Consider the following 17403-nt stretch of genomic DNA (forward strand, 5'->3'; position numbering starts at 1 on the left):
TGAGGTCGTTCCTAGGGTTGATTAACTATTACCATAAGTTTCTGCCAAATTTATCCACGGTGCTGCACCCGCTGAATGCTCTTTTGCAGAAGGGAGTACCATGGAAGTGGAGCGAGGACTGTAAGAGGGCCTTTCGCAAAAGCAAGGCATTGATCACCTCAGAGGAAGTGTTGGCTCACTTCAACCCAATGCTGCCTATTCATTTGGCTTTTGATGCTTCTCCATATGGTATTGGGGCAGTACTCTCACACAAGTTGCCAAATGGCCTGGAGAGGCCAGTTGCGTTCGCATCCAGATCATTGACCTCCGCTGAGCGCAACTATGCTCAGATAGATAGGGAGGCTCTCAGCCTTGTGTGGGGAGTAAAGAAGTTTAATCATTACCTGCAGGGCCAAAAGTTTACGCTTCTGACAGACCACCAGCCGTTGGTATCCATTTTTAACCCTAAGAAGGGTGTTTCGGTGATGACAGCACAGAGACTCCAGAGATGGTCCCTTTTCCTAGGGGCACATCAATATCAGATCGAATTCAAAGGTACAAAGCAGCATGGTAATGCTGATGGGCTGTCGTGCCTGCCACTACCGACAGAGGAGGAGGCACCGACGGTTGACCCTGTTGAGTTATTTCACTCGACCATCATCGAATGTTTACCAGTCACCAATGCAAGTATTGAAAGAGAAACCAGGAACGACCCGACACTGTCCCGGGTCTACGAAGTGACAGTGAAGGGATGGCCAGCACATGGTGATCCACTGTTACCGGCATTCTCAGCAAGACGAGAACAGCTGTCCGTCTGTCAAGGAACATTGATGTATGGAACAAGGGTGATTATTCCTCCTAAGTTAAGAGAGAGAGTTCTAAAGGAACTGCATGAAGGTCATCTGGGGGGAGTCAAGATGAAAAGCCTTGCTAGGGCTTATGTGTGGTGGCCGGGTATCGACCAACAGATAGAGGATCTGACGAAAAGCTGCTCAGGGTGCCAAAAAATGCAAAATGCACCTCCGATTGCACCGCTGCATCCATGGGAATGGCCTTCAACCCCATGGCAACGTGTACATATTGACTTTGCTGGTCCATTCATGGACTCCATGTTTTTAATTGCGGTGGACGCACATTCTAAATGGCCAGAAGTGATTAAGATGACTACCACTACCTCGGAAAAGACGATCGCGGTGCTAAGAACGATATTTGCAAGAAATGGATTGCCAGAACAAATATGTTCAGACAACGGACCGCAGTTCGTGTCAGAAGAATTCCAGAAATTCATGAAGAAGAATGGGGTGAAACATTATACCTCTGCCCCATATTATCCGGCTACAAACGGGTTGGCCGAGAGATTTGTACAAACGTTCAAAAAAGCAATAAAGGCCATGAGCGAAGATCAGATTCCACTACAACACAAGGTGGACAAATTCCTACTGGCATATCGAAACGCCACTCATGCAGTGACAAACCAAAGTCCTGCCATGATGTTCTATAACAGGAGGTTGCGGTCCAGGTTGGACTTGTTAAAACCAAATGTGCGGAGGGAAGTTGAAAACAAACAGTTCCAGCATATAAATAACAAGACCACTCGGAGTTTCAAAATAGGACAACCAGTGTTAGCCCGGGACTATAAAAACGAGAAATGGCAATCTGGAACAATTCGGGCCAGACAAGGACCCCTGATGTACACGGTAGATATTGGTGAAAATGTAATACGGCGTCATGCTGACCAACTGGTAGAATCGAGAACAAGGGTCGAACCCAGGGTTACGGCAGAGACAACCGTGGAAGAAGTTAGTGAACCTGAAGCATCTACCTCAGAAGTGAATGTACCTGAGGATGATGTCCAATCCATAAGAAATCAACTAGATGAGTCACCCCAGCAACGAGAATCAGAGACCCCTGAAAGGCGTTATCCAACTCAAATCAGGAGGCCTCCTCAGAGACTGAATCTTTGAACTGTTTTGCATGAAGTTGTATATATATATACTATATGTTATTATGTTATGTTAAATGGGGATATAACTGTTAAGCTAAAAAGGGAGGATTGTGGTGTATGTAACCTGTTCCACCTTAAGAGAACTACCTTAAGAGATGTACTACTTTCTCTTGGCTGCTGTATACTGTAATACCGGTGGTGACCACACCGGTATATAAACGTTGTGTAGGGATTTGCTGGGCAGTTCAGCCCTGACCTCCGAATAGTAAAGACCTGTTAAAAGTTATTCTTGTGGTCTGTGTCCAGTGATTTATAATAAGCATAACTGGGACACACAGACTTAACAAAAAGGGTGTTCCCATTATGACAGCGCAAAGGCTACAGAGGTGGTCCCTTTTTCTAGGGGCACACCAATACAACATAGAATACAAAGGATCAAAACAACATGGGAATGCTGGCAGGTTATCGCGCCTACCGTTGCCAACGGTAGAAGAAGCACCTACCGTAGACCCAGTGGAGATTTTCCACTCTACCATAGTCGAATGTCTACCAGTAACAAATACTGCCATTGAAAGGGAAACTAGAAATGACCCGACTCTCTCACGAGTCTACGATTTAACAGTGAAGGGATGGCCAGCACATGGCGAACCACTGTTGCCAGCATTCTCGCAAAGAAGAGAACAGCTGTCAGTGTGCCGAGGAACCTTGATGTGTGGATCCAGAGTGGTGATTCCACCCAAACTCCAGGATAAAGTTCTAAGGGAGCTTCACGAGAGGCATCTGGGTGGAATGAAAATGAAGAACCTAGCCAGGGCGTTTGTATGGTGGCCAGGTATCGATGGAGACATCGAAGAAATGACCAAGAGCTGCCTAGGATGCCAGAAGGTCCAAAACGCTCCACCACAAGCCCCTCTACATCCATGGGAGTGGCCCTCATCTCCCTGGCAAAGGGTACACATCGACTTTGCTGGTCCATTTATGGACTCAATGTTCTTAATCGCGGTTGATGCACACTTCAAGTAGCCGGAGGTAATAAAGATGTCCTCCACTACCACGGAAAAAACCATCACAGTATTAAGGACCATATTTGCCAGGAATGGGCTGCTGGAACAGATCTGTTCTGATAATGGACCGCAATTTGTGTCCGAAGAATTCAGGAAGTTCTTAAAAAACAATGGGGTTAAGCACTACATGTCCACCCCATACCATCCCGCCACCAATGGATTGGCTGAAAGGTTTGTCCAGGCCTTCAAGAAGGCCATAAAGGCCATGGGTAATGAAGACATAAAACTTCAGCACAAGGTGGATAACTTCTTGTTCGCATACAGGAATGCAACACATATGGTTACAAACCAAACTCCCGCCATGATGTTCTTCAATAGAAGCCTAAGATGCCGGCTGGATTTGATCAAGCCAAACATCAGAAGGGACGTGGAGAACCGGCAATTTCAAGGCATGAATGAAAGGCCAACTAGAACCTTCCAGATAGGTCAACAAGTTTTGGCCCGGGACTACCGTACCGAGAAATGGCAGCCTGGAACTATCTGCACACGACTAGGACCGCTGATGTATACCGTGGACATCGGAGAAAGCATAATAAGGCGCCATGCTGACCAAATCATAGAGTCATCCGAAAAGGGACAACCTACACCACAACTCTATACGCCTAATGATGAAGTAGAGATACCCATATCTACCTCCGATCCGGTGATACTGGAACCCGATGAACCCGACACTGGCATTCAAGCCGAATCAGCCTTGCCAAAAGAACCTACTACACCACCAGAAACTACTACACCACCGAGGCGTTATCCGGACCGAGTCAGGAAGCCTCCAGAGAGACTGACTTATAATTAATTAACTGCAGCAATGTGTAGATTATTTTTCTTGTAACATGTAATTAATGATTACTTAAAATATTATGTACTGGTTGGCTAAAAGGGGAGGAATTGTAGTGTATGTGCCTTTAAGAGCCCCATGTGTACTGTAATGCCGGTAATGGCCACTCGGGCTATATAAGCCTGTATATTGTGTTGTATCAGTTAGTTCCCCTCCAGACTTTGTTCAGTAAACACCTGTGAAACCAACTCCTGTCTTCAGTGTCTCTATCAACACACGGACACAACAGGTAGCACCACTACTGACCGAGCTGGCCGAGTCCTGAAGGACAGAGCTGCCAGACTGGGCCTGCGACTGGTGGTGAGAGAACTAACATGAGGGAAAAACCTACTTGAACTCGTCCTCAACAATCAACCTATCGCAGATGGATCTGTCCATGACAGTATTGGTAGCAGTGACCACTGCACAGTCCTTGTGGAGTTGAAGTACCATCTTCACACTGAGGACACCCTCCATTGTGTTGTGTGGCACTACCACCGTGCTAAATGGGATAGATTCAGAAACATAGAAACATAGAAGATAGGAGCAGGAGGAGGTCATTCGGCCCTTCGAGCCTGCTCCGCCATTCAATGAGATCATGGCTGATCATCCAAATTCAGTACCCTGTCCCTGTCTTCTCCCCATATCCCTTGATCCCTTTAGCCTTAAGAAATATATCCAACTCTTTCTTGAATATATTTAATGAACTGGCCTCCACTGCCCTCTGTGGCAGAGAATTCCACAGGTTCACCACTCTCTGGGTGAAGAAATTCCTCCTCATTTCAGTCCTAAATGGCTTACCCCTTATCCTTAAACTATGACCCCTGGTTCTGGACTCCCCGGCCATCAGAAACATCCTTCCTGCATCTAGTCTGTCCAGGCCTGACAGAATTTTATAAGTTTCGATGAGATCCCCTCTCAATCTTCTAAACTCCAGTGAGTATAAGCCCAATCGTCACAATCTCTCCTCATACGTCATTCCTGCCATCCCAGGTATCAGCCTGGTGAATCTTCGCTGCACTCCTTCCATGGCAAGAACGTCCTTCCTCAGGTAAGGCGAACAAAACTGCATACAATACTCAAGGTGCGGTCTCACCAAGGCCCTGTACAACTGTAGCAAGACATCCTTGTTCCTGTACTCAAACCCTCTTGCTACGAAGGCCAACATACCATTTGCCTTCTTAACCGCCTGCTGCACCTGCATGCTTACCTTCAGCGACTGGTGCACAAGAACACCCAGGTCTCTTTGCACTTCCCCTTCTCCCAATCTATTGCCATTCAAATAATAATCTGCCTTCCTGTTTTTGCCACCAAGGTGGATAACCTCACATTTATCCACATTATAGTGCACTTGCCATGTTTCTGCCCAGTCACCCAACCTGTCCAAATCGTACTGGAGTTTCACGACATCCTCCTCACAGCATACCCTCCCACCCAACTTTGTGTCATCTGCAAATTTGGAGATATTACATCCAATTCCCTCGTCCAGATCATTAATATATATTGTAAACAGCTGGGGTCCTAGGACCGATCCTTGCGGTACCCCAGTAGTCACTGCCTGCCACTCGGAAAATGACTCGTTTATTCCAACTCTTTGCTTTCTGTCTGCCAACCAGTTCTCTATCCAAGTCAATACCTTACCCCCAATCCCATGTGCCTTAATTTTGCACGCTAATCTCTTATGCGGGAGCTTATCGAAAGCCTTCTGAAAGTCCAAATACACCACATCCACTGGTTCTCCCTTATCTATTTTACCAGTTACATCCTCAAAAAATTCCAGTAGATTAGTCAAGCATGATTTACCTTTTGTAAATCCATGTTGACTTTGTCCGATTCAGTCACTGCTTTCCAAGTGCTCTGCTATTACATCTTTTATAATGGACTCTAGCATTTTCCCCACTATCGATGTCAGGCTTACCGGTCTGTAATTCCCCATTTTCTCTCGACAACCTTTTTTGAATAGTGGGGTAACATTAGCTACCCTCCAATCCATGGGTACTGTTCCAGATTCCATCGAATGTTGGAAGATGATCAGCAATGCATCTACTATTTCTAGGGCCACTTCCTTAAGTACCCTAGGATGTAGATTATCAGGCCCTGGGGATTTATCGGCCTTCAGTCCCAACAATTTCCCTAACACCATTTCCCTACAAATACTGATTTCTTTCAGTTCCACCCTTTCATCAGACCCGATGTTCCCCGGCATCTCTGGGAGGTTATTTGTGTCCTCCTTTGTGAAGACAGAACCAAAGTATGTATTTAATTGGTCTGCAATTTCTTTGTTCCCCATTATAAATTCCCCTGATTCTGACTGCAAGGGACCTACGCTTGACTTCACCAATCTTTTTCTCTTCACTTATCTATAAAAGCTTTTACAGTCAGTTTTTATGTTCCCTACAAGCTTACTCTCATATTCTATTTTCCCTTTCTTAATTAATCCCTTTGTCCTCCTTTGTTGAATCCTAAACTGCTACCAATCCTCAGGATTATTGCTTTTTCTGGTCAATTTATATGTGCTCTCCTTGGATCTTATGCTATCCCTAATTTCCCTTGTTAGCCACGGTTGAGTCACCTTTTTTGTTTTATTTTTATGCCAAACTGGGATGAACAAATTCTGTAGGTCATCCATTCGGTCTTTGAATGTTTGCCATTGCCTATCCACCGTCAACCCTTTGAGTGCCATTCCCCAATCAATCCTACCCAACTCGCTCCTCAGACCATCGTAGTTTCCTTTATTTAAATTGAGGACCCTAGTCTCTGAGTCAACTACTTCATTCTCCATCTTAATGAAGAATTCGATCATATTATGATCGCTCCGACCCAAGGGGCCTCGTACAACAAGATTGCTAATTAATCCTTTCTCGTTACATAATACCCAGTCTAAGATGGCCTGATCTCTGGTTGGTTCCTTGACATATTGGTCCAGGGAACCATCCCGTAAACACTCCAGGAATTCCTCCTCCACAGTATTGTTACTAATTTGGTTGGCCCAATCTATATGTAGATTAAAGTCACCCATGATGACTGCTGTGCCCTTATTGCACGCTTCTTTAATTTCCCTTTTAATGCCATCCCCAACCTCCGCCTTACTGTTGGGAGGTCTATATACCACTCCCACTAACGTTTTTTTCCCCTTAGTATTTCTCAATTCTACCCATACAGATTCCACCTCATCAGAGCTAATATCCTTCATTACAATTGTGTTAATCCCTTCTTTAACCAGTAATGCTACCCCACCTCCCTTTCCTTTTTGCCTATCTTTCCTGAATATCAAATACCCCTGGATGTTGAGTTCCCAGTCCTGGCCTTCCTTGAGCCACGTTTCCGTAATCCCAACCAAATCGTATTCGTTTACCTCTATTTGCGCAGCCAATTCATCCACCTTATTACAAATGCTCCTCGCATTAAGACACAAAGCCTTCAGGCTTGTTTTTTTAACGCTCTTAGACCTATTAGAATTATTATTTACTGTGGCCACGTTTGATTTAAACCGTTGATTTCTCTGACTGCCACTTTTGTTTTTCTCCTTCCTATCTTTTGCTTTTATCCTTGTTTCCCTTTCCTCTGTCCCCCTGATCAGGTTCCCAACCCCCTGCCATTTTAGTTTAAACCCTCCCCCACAGCAGTAGCAAACACTCCCCCTAGGACATCGGTTCCAGCCCTGCCCAGGTGCAAACCGTCCGGTTTGAACTGGTCCCACCTCCCCCAGAACCGGTTCCAATGTCCCAGGAACTTGAATCCCTCCCCCTGGCACCATTCCTCTAGCCACGTATTCATCTGAAGTATCCTTCTATTTCTACTCTGACTAGCACGTGGCACTGGTAGCAATCCTGAGATTACTACCTTTGAGGTCCTGTTTTTTAATTTATCTCCTAACTCCCTATATTCCGCTTTTAGGAGCTCATCCCGCTTTTTACCTATATCGTTGGTGCCTATATGCACCACGACAACTGGCTGTTCACCCTCCCCTTCCAAGATGTTCTGCAGCCGCTCGGAGACATCCTTGACCCTTGCACCAGGGGGGCAACACACCATCCTGGAGTCTCGTTTGCGGCCGCAGAAATGCCTATCTATTCCCCTTACAATTGAATCCCCTATTACTATAGCTCTACCCCTCTTTTTCCTCCCATTCTGTGCAGCAGAGCCACCCCTGGTGCCAGGAAGTTGGCTGCTGCTGCCTTCCTCTGATAAGCCATCCCCCCCAATAGTACCCAAAGTGGTGTATCTGTTGGAGAGGGGGATGGCCACAGGGGACTCCTGCACTACCTGCCTGCGCCTAGTACTCTGCCTGTTGGTCACCCGCTCCCTTTCCTCCTGTCCAACCTCTACTTGCGGTGTGTCCAACTCCGTAAACGTGCTATTCACGATGTCTTGAGCATCGTGAATGCTCCAGTATGCATCCAATCGCAGCTCCAGCGCCGCAATGTGGTCTGTCAGTAGCTGCAGCTGGATGCACTTCCTGCACACGTAGTTGTCAGGGACACAGGAAGTGTCCCTGAGTTCCCACATATCGCAGGAGGAGCAGATCACGGGGCCCGGCTGTCCTGCCATAATTTACCCTTTAATTAATTGAATTTAAATTAAATCAATCAATCCCACTATTACACTACAGTTAACTGGTATACCAACAGTCCCCGCTACACCAGAGAGACCATAGAAACTATAAACCAGAGTTAAAGTTTAAAAAAAAGAGAAATACTCACCAACCAATCACTTACCTGCTTCCTGGTGACGTCACACTTTGATTACTTTTTACCTCTCTCCCTGGCTGTTGAACTGGTCGGGCCTCGCCTCGCTCCTCACTCACTGCCACCGATTTTAAACTGCCGCCGATGCTCAGTGTTCCCACGCAGGTCCGCTCTGGTCGGAGCTCAGATCTAGCAGCTCAGAACTGGGCATCCATGAGGCGCTGTGGGCCATCATCAGCAGTAGAATTGTATTCCACCACAATCTGCAACCTCATGGCCCGGCATATCCCTCACTCTACCATTACCATCAAGCGAGGGGACCAACCCTGGTTCAATAAGGAGTGTAGAAGAGCATGCCAGGAGCAGCACCAGGCGTACCTAAAAATGAGGTGCCAACCTGGGGAAGCTGCAACACAGGACTACATTCATGCTAAACAGCGGAAGCAGCATGCTATAGACAGGGCTAAGTGATCCCACAATCAACGGATCAGATCAAAGCTCTGCAGTCCTGCCACATCCAGTCGTGAATGGTGGTGGACCGTTAAACAACTAACGGGAAGATGAGGCTCCATGAATATCCCCATCCTCAATGATGGTGGAGCCCAGCACGTTAGTGCAAAAGACAAGGCTGAGCCGTTTGCAACCACCTTCAGCCAGAAGTGCCGAGTGAATGATCCATATCGGCCTACTCCTGTGGTCCCCACCATCACAGAAGCCAGTCTTCAGCCAATTCGATTTACTCCACATGATATCAAGAAACGGTTGAGCGCACTGGATACAGCAAAGGCTGTGGGCCTGGACAACATCCCGGCTATTGTGCTGAAGACTTGTGCTCCAGAACTAGCTGCGCCTCTAGCCAAGCTGTTCCAGTACAGCTACAACACTGGCATCTATCTGACAATGTGGAAAACTGCCCAGGTATGTCCTGTCCACAAAAAGCAGGACAAATCTAATCTGGCCAATTACCGCCCCATCAGTCTACTCTCAATCATCAGCAAAGTGATAGAAGGTGTCATCGACAGTGCTATCAAGCAGCACTTACTCACCAATAACCTGCTCACTGATGCCTAGTTTGGGTTCCGCCAAGACCACTCGGCTCCCGACCTCATTACAGCCTCGGTCCAAACATGGACAAAGGAGCTGAATTCCAGAGGTGAGGCGGGAGTGACTGCCCTTGACATCAAGGCAGCATTTGGCCGAGTGTGGCATCAAGGAACCCTAGTAAAACTGAAGTCAATGGGAAACAGGGGGAAAAATCTCCAATGGCTGGAGTCATAGCTAGCACAAAGATTGTGGTGGTTGAAGGTCAATCATCACAGCCCCAGGATATTGCTGCAGGAGTCCCTCAGGGCAGTGTCCTAGGCCCAACCATCTTCAGCTACTTCATCAATGACCTTCCCTCCAACATAAGGTCAGAAATGGGGATATTCGCTGATGACTGCACAGTGTTCAGCGCCATTCACAACTCCTCAGATGATGAAGCAGTCCATGCCTACATGCAATAAGACCTGTACAACATTCAGCCTTGGGCTGATAAGTGGCAGGTAACATTTGCGCCGCACAAGTGCCAGGCATTGACTATCTCCAACAAACGAGAATCTAACCATCGCCCCTTGACATTCAACGGCATTACCATCGCAGAATCCCCCACCATCAACATCCTGGGGGGGGTCACCATTGACCAGAAACGTAACTGGACCAGCCACATAAATACTGTGGCAACAAGAGCAGGTCAGAGGCTAGGTATTCTGCGGCGAGTGTCTCACCTCCTGACTCCCCAAAGCCTTTCCACCATCTACAAGGCACAAGTAAGGAGTGTGATGGAATACTCTCCACTTGCCTGGATGAGTGCAGCTCCAACAACACTCAAGAAGCTCGACACCATCCAGGACAAAGCAGCCCGCTTGATTGGCACCCCATCCACCACCTTAAACATTCACTCCCTCCACCACCGGCGTACCGTGGCTGCAGTGTGTACCATCTACAAGATGCACTGCAGCAACTCGCCAAGGCTTCTTCGGCAGCCCCTCCCAAACCTGCGACCTCTTCCACCTAGAAGGACAAGGGCAGCAGGCGCATGGGAACACCGCCACCTCCAAGTTCCCCCCCGAGTCACACACCATCCTGACTTGGAAATATATCGCCGATCCTTCATCGTCGCTGGGTCAAAATCTTGGAACTCCCTCCCTAACAGCACTGTGGGAGTACCTTCACCACACGGACTGCAGCGGTTCAAGAAGGCGGCTCACCACCACCTTCTCAAGGGGCACTTAGGGATGGGCAATAAATGCTCGCCTCGCCAGTGACGCCCACATCGCAGGAATGAATTTTAAAAATGATCAAACCTGATCATCGTCCCTTACCAACACCAATAACTAATCTGCGCGGTGTCCTAGGAATGTCGCAGGGAGATCGGACAAGCAGCAGCAACAACATGTAGACAACACGTTTTCAACCCAAGGTGCCTCATGGTGTGTAATCAGAAAAGAGCAGAGCCAAATGAGGAACATTAGGAACAGGAGGAGGCCATTTGGCCCCTCGAGCCTGCTCTGCCATTCAATTGGGGGAAGCGAGGTAAGTAGATAGGGGAGGAAGGAATAGAAAGATTTGTTGATAGGGTGAGATGAAGAGGGGTGAGAGGAGCATAACCACCAGCATGGACCAGTTGTGCCGAATCATAGCACAGGAGGAGGCCATTCGGCCCACCGTGCCTGTGCCGGCTCTTTGAAAGAGCTCTCCAATTAGTCCCACTCCCCCCTGCTCTTTCCCCACAGCCCTGTGAATTTTTCCCCTTCAAGTATTTCTCCAATTCCCTTTTGAAAGTCACTATTGAATCTGCTTCCACCGCCCTTTCAGGCAGCGCATTCCAGATCACAACAACTCGCTGCGTAAAAAACATTCTCCTCATCTCCCCCTCTGGTTCTTTTGCCGATTATCTTCAATCTGTGTCCTCTGGTTACCGACCCTCCTGCCACTGGAAACAGTTTCTCCTTATTTACTCGATCAAAACCCCTCAGGATTTTGAGCACCTCTATTAAATCTCCCCTTAACCTTCTCTGCTCCAAGGAGAACAACCCCAGCTTCTCCAGTCTCTCCACGTCACTGAAGTTCCTCATCCCTGGTACCATTCTGGTCAATCTCCTCCGCACCCTCTCCAAGGCCTTGACATCCTTCCTAAAGTGTGTTAGGACACAATACTCGTGTTGGGGCCGAACCAGTGATTTATAAATGTTTAGCATAACTTCCTTACTTTTGTACTCTGTGGCCCGATATTTCCGGGGAGGGTGTGGGGGAGCACGGGGAAACCCGATAAGACCCGGGATGCGGAGGTCCTGCTGGATGCTATGGTAGTTCCTCGTTATCGTTTTGTTCTTCTGTTTCCCACAGCCGGGGACCTTTGGGAATGGGTCCCCGCAATTGGGAGGGGCGAGGGACTGAGAGAGGGGGCTTGTGGGAGGGGGGAGGGGCCAGGTCACTGGTCGCGGAGGGGCGTTGGGGGGGTGGGGTGAGGTGGGATGGAGAAGCCCGCGATCGGGGGGGGGGGGGCGGGGAAGAGAGGCTGAAATCAGGGCTGAGGGAGGCTGAAGGCTTCCTTGCGGGGCTTGGGCAGGGGTTGGGGATGGTCGGGGGGTGGTGGGGGGTGGGGGTGGGGGCGAGCACTCCACCTGGCCCCACAAGGAGTGCTGAAAGAAGCACCTACCCCTGTGGAGCCGGCAAGTCCCGCCTCCCTTTCGCTGCCGCGTTTCCCAACCCCTGGGAAATCCGCGGGGCAACAGTCCATTTGAACCAGGCCCCAATTGCACAGCGTGATTCCGATCTCAACATGTGAGTGAGAGGTCCCGCCTCTCCACAGCGGTACAATGGACGCCTTGATATTCTCTGCCAGATAAAACGCAACGGGCGCGTGTGAGGCAGGCTGGGGACACATTGTTGGGGGTGTGAGATTAATATCGAGGCTTCTGCCTCTATTTATAAAGTCCAGAATCCAGTATGGCTTCTTTTAACAGTCTACTCAACTTGTCCTGTTTCTGTGCTGTAATTTCTATGGGCTTATATTCGCTGGAGTTTAGAAGAATGAGAGGGGATCGCATTGAAACTTATAAAATTCTAACAGGACTAGACAGACTAGATGCAGGAAGGATGTTCCCGATGGCGGGGAGTCCAGAACCAGGGGTCACAGTCTAAGGATAAGGGGTAAGCTATTTAGGACAGAGATGAGGAGGAATTTCTTCACCCAGAGAGTGGTGAACCTGTGGAATTCTCTACCACAGAAGGCAGTTGAGGCCAATTCATTAAATATATTCAAGAAGGAGTTAGATATATTTCTTAAGGCTAAGGGGATCAAGGGATATGGGGAGAAAGCAGGGACAGGGTACTGAATTTGGATGATCAGCCATGATCGCATTGAATGGCGGAGCAGGCTCGAGGGGCCGAATGGCCTACTCCTGCTCCTATCTTCTATGTTTCTATGTTTCTATATGTTATTGGCTCCTGGCTGACCTGCACCTCAACCCCATCTACCCGCCTTTGCTCCGTATCCCTCGATACCCTCACCCAAAAATCCATCTCAGTCACAGAGCCATAGGGCTGGATTTTGCCAGCCCTGGGGAGGCGAGTCTGTAGGCAGGACTGCCGGGAAAATGGCAGAATTTGGGGGCAGGTGCCCAACTGTTAACAGGTAGTTAACAGGCAGAAAATAGGCTTATCCCCATTTTGCCAACACAAGTGCAGGCTTCCCAAAGGCTCCGAACCCCGCCAGGGACACCGAGGCGAGCAGTGGGTCTGCGGGGATCGGGGGGGTCCAAAAGTGGGCTGTGGAGGTGAGTGATGGGCGCAAGTGTGGAGAGGTAAGTATCTGAGGTAAGTCCAAAGTGTTAGAAAAAGTGTACTTACCTTTGTTTCTTCCTGTATGCTTCAGTCGATGGGTATGCGGAGAGTCTCACTCCTTCGCGGTAGAGATGACAGATAGCCATTGCATTCTCCAATGCAGCAACCATCTAATTTCTGCAAAAGAAAGAGGTTTGATGAGGTCTTGAATTCAAGAACGCACCAAACTACAGAGAATGTCAGTGTTTGACAGCTTCGCAGAGGCACGGCCGCCAATGGTGGAGCGATGAAAATCGGGGGATGCGCCAGAGGCCAGAATTGGAGGAGCGCTGAGATCTCGGAGGGTTGTGGGGCTGGAGGAGGTTACAGAGATAGGGAGGGCGAGAGCCATGGAGGGATTTGAACACAAGGATGAGAATTTTGAAATTGAGGTGTTGCTGGACCGGGAGCCAACGTAGGTCAGCGAGCACAGAGGGTGATGGGTGAACGGGACTGGGTGTGAGTTAGGACACGGGGCAGTGAGCACAGGGGGTGATGGGTGAACGGGACTGGGTGTGAGTTAGGACACGGGGCAGTGAGCACAGGGCAGTGAGCACAGGGGGTGATGGGTGAACGGGACTGGGTGTGAGTTAGGACACGGGGCAGTGAGCACAGGGGGTGATGGGTGAACGGGACTGGGTGTGAGTTAGGACACGGAGCAGTGAGCACAGGGGGTGATGGGTGAACGGGACTGGGTGTGAGTTAGGACATGGGGCAGTGAGCACAGGGGGTGATGGGTGAACGGGACTCGGTGTGAGTTAGGACACGGGGCAGTGAGCACAGGGGGTGATGGGTGAACGGGACTGGGTGTGAGTTAGGACATGGGGCAGTGAGCACAGGGGGTGAAGGGTGAACGGGACTGGGTGTGAGTTAGGACACGGGGCAGTGAGCACAGGGGGTGATGGGTGAACGGGACTCGGTGCGAGTTAGGACACGGGGCAGTGAGCACAGGGGGTGAAGGGTGAACGGGACTCGGTGTGAGTTAGGACACGGGGCAGTGAGCACAGGGGGTGATGGGTGAACCGGACTTGGTGCGAGTTAGGACACGGGGCAGTGAGCACAGGGGGTGATGGGTGAACGGGACTCGGTGCGAGTTAGGACACGGGGCAGTGAGCACAGGGGGTGATGGGTGAACGGGACATGGTGCGAGTTAGGACACGGGGCAGTGAGCACAGGGGGTGATGGGTGAACGGGACTCGGTGCGAGTTAGGACACGGGGCAGTGAGCACAGGGGGTGATGGGTGAACGGGACTGGGTGCGAGTTAGGACACGGGGCAGTGAGCACAGGGGGTGATGGGTGAACAGGACTCGGTGCGGGTTGGGACACGGGGCAGTGAGCACAGGGGGTGATGGGTGAACGGGACTCGGTGTGAGTTAGGACACGGGGCAACAGAGATTGGGATGAGCTGAGGTTTCTGGAGGGTGAGAGATGGGGGCCGGGTCAGGAGAGCGCCAGAGCGATCTTCCAACCCGGGCTCCCAACAACCTCCAGCACATCCAACAGGGGTTTTGTGCCAGAATTTGTAGGGAAATGGTGTTAGGGAAATTGACGGGATTGAAGGCCAATAAATCCCCAGGGCCTGATAATCTACATCCTAGGGTACTTAAGGAAGTGGCCCTAGAAATAGTGGATGCATTGCTGGTCATCTTCCAGAACTCGATAGACTCTGGAACAGTTCCCATGGATTGGAGGGTAGCTAATGTTACCCCACTATTCAAAAAAGGTGGTAGAGAGAAAACGGGAAATTACAGACCGGTAAGCCTGACATCGGTAGTGGGGAAAATGCTAGAGTCCATTATAAAAGATGTAATAGCAGAGCACTTGGAAAACAGTGACAGGATCGGACAAAGTCAACATGAATTTACAAAAGGTAAATCGTGCTTGCCTAATCTACTGGAATTTTTTGAGGATGTAACTGGTGGAATAGATAAGGGAGAACCAGTGGATGTGGTGTATTTGGACTTTCAGAAGGCTTTCGATAAGGTCCCACATAAGAGATTAGCGTGTAAAGTTAAGGCACATGGGATTGGGGGCAAGGTACTGACTTGGATAGAGAACTGGTTGGCAGACAGGAAGCAAAGAGTTGGAATAAAAGGGTCTTTTTCTGAGTTGCAGGCAGTGACTGGTGGGGTACCACAGGGATCGGTCCTTGGACCCCAGCTATTCACAATATATATTAATGATCTAGACAAGGGAACTAGATGTAATATCTCCAAGTTTGCAGACGACACAAAGCTGGGTGGGCGTGTGTGCTGTGAGGAGGATGCCGAGAAACTCCAGTATGATTTGGACAGGTTGGGTGATTGGGCAGATGCAGTATAATGTGGATAAATGCGAGGTTATCCACTTTGGTGGCAAAAACAGGAAGGCAGTTTATTATCTGAATGTTAATAAATTGAGAGAAGGGGAAGTGCAACGAGACCTGGGTGTCCTTGTGCACCAGTCGCTGAAGGTAAGCATGCAGGTGCAGCAGGCGGTTAAGAAGGCAAATGGTATGTTGGCCTTCGTTGCGAGAGGATTCGAGTACAGGAACTAGGATGTCTTGCTGCATTTGTGCAGGGCCTTGGTGAGAACATACCTTGAGTATTGTGTGCAGTTTTGGTCGCCTTATCTGAGGAAGGATGTTCTTGCCATAGAGGGAGTGCAGCGAAGATTCACCAGACTGATACCTGGGATGGCAGGAATAACGTATGAGGACAGATTGGGTCGATTGGGCTTATACTTGCTGGAGTTCAGAAAAATGAGAGGGGATCTCATTGAAACTTAAAAAATTCTAACAGGACGAGACAGACTAGATGCAGGAAGGATGTTCCCAATGGCGGGGGAGTCCAGAACCAGGCGTCACAGCCTAAGGATAAGGGGTAAGCCATTTAGGACTGAGATGAGGAGGAATTTCTTCACCCAGAGAGTGGTGAACCTGTGGAATTCTCTACCACAGAAGGCAGTTGAGGCCAATTCATTAAATATATTCAAGAAGGAGTTGGATATATTTCTTAAGGCTAAAGGGATCAAGGGATATGGGGAGAAGGCAGGGACAGGGTACTGAATTTGGATGATCAGCCATGATCTCATTGAATGGCGGAGCGGGCTCGAGGGGCCGAATGGCCTACTCCTGCTCCTACCTTACATATCCCATATCCCTTGATCCCTTTAGCCTTAAGAAATATATCCAACTCTTTCTTGAATATATTTAATGAATTGGCCTCCACCGCCTTCTGTGGCAGAGAATTCCACAGGTTCACCACTCTCTGGGTGAAGAAATTCCTCCTCATCTCAGTCCTAAATGGCTTACCCCTTATCCTTAGACTATGACCCCTGGTTCTGGACTCCCCGGCCATCAAAAACATCCTTCCTGCATCGAGTCTGTCCAGGCCTGACAGAATTTTATAGGTTTCGATGAAATCCCCTCTCAATCTTCTAAACTCTAGCGAGTATAAGCCCAATCGACCCAATCTCTCCTCATACGTCATTCCTGCCATCCCAGGTATCAGCCTGGTGAATCTTCGCTGCACTCCCTCTATGGCAAGAACATCCTTCCTCAGATAAGGCGACCAAAACTGCACACAATACTCAAGGTGTGGTCTCACCAAGGCCCTGTACAACTGCAGCAAGACATCCTTGCTCCTTGCTCCTGTACTCGATCCCTCTCGCTACGAAGGCCAACATACCATTGCCTTCTTAACCGCCTGCTGCACCTGCATGCTTACTTTCAGCGACTGGTGCACAAGAACAACCAGGTCTCGTTGCACTTCCCTTCTCCCAATCTATTTCTAGAACCCGTGATGTACTCAAGAGGATGATAGTGAGCGATGTCTGTCCTGGGCTCAAACCTGCGACCCATTCCTCACACGGAGACTCAGGCCTGCTACAGCAAAGGTCACCATGGTGGCTTATGGTTATTAACAACATCTCCTGTCTCTACGCCCACCAGGCCCCCCACTCCCCGACTCGGCGACTCCCCTCTACACCCAGCCACTCGCCCCCCTACCCCCAGCCACTCTCCCCCCGGCCCCTCTCTCCCCCCGGCCTCTCTCTCTCTCTCCCCC

This window comes from Somniosus microcephalus, unplaced genomic scaffold (genome assembly GCF_052327205.1).
Source record: "Somniosus microcephalus isolate GS21.2 unplaced genomic scaffold, FLI_Smic_1.0 unresolved_chr7, whole genome shotgun sequence".
Taxonomy (NCBI): domain Eukaryota; kingdom Metazoa; phylum Chordata; class Chondrichthyes; order Squaliformes; family Somniosidae; genus Somniosus; species Somniosus microcephalus.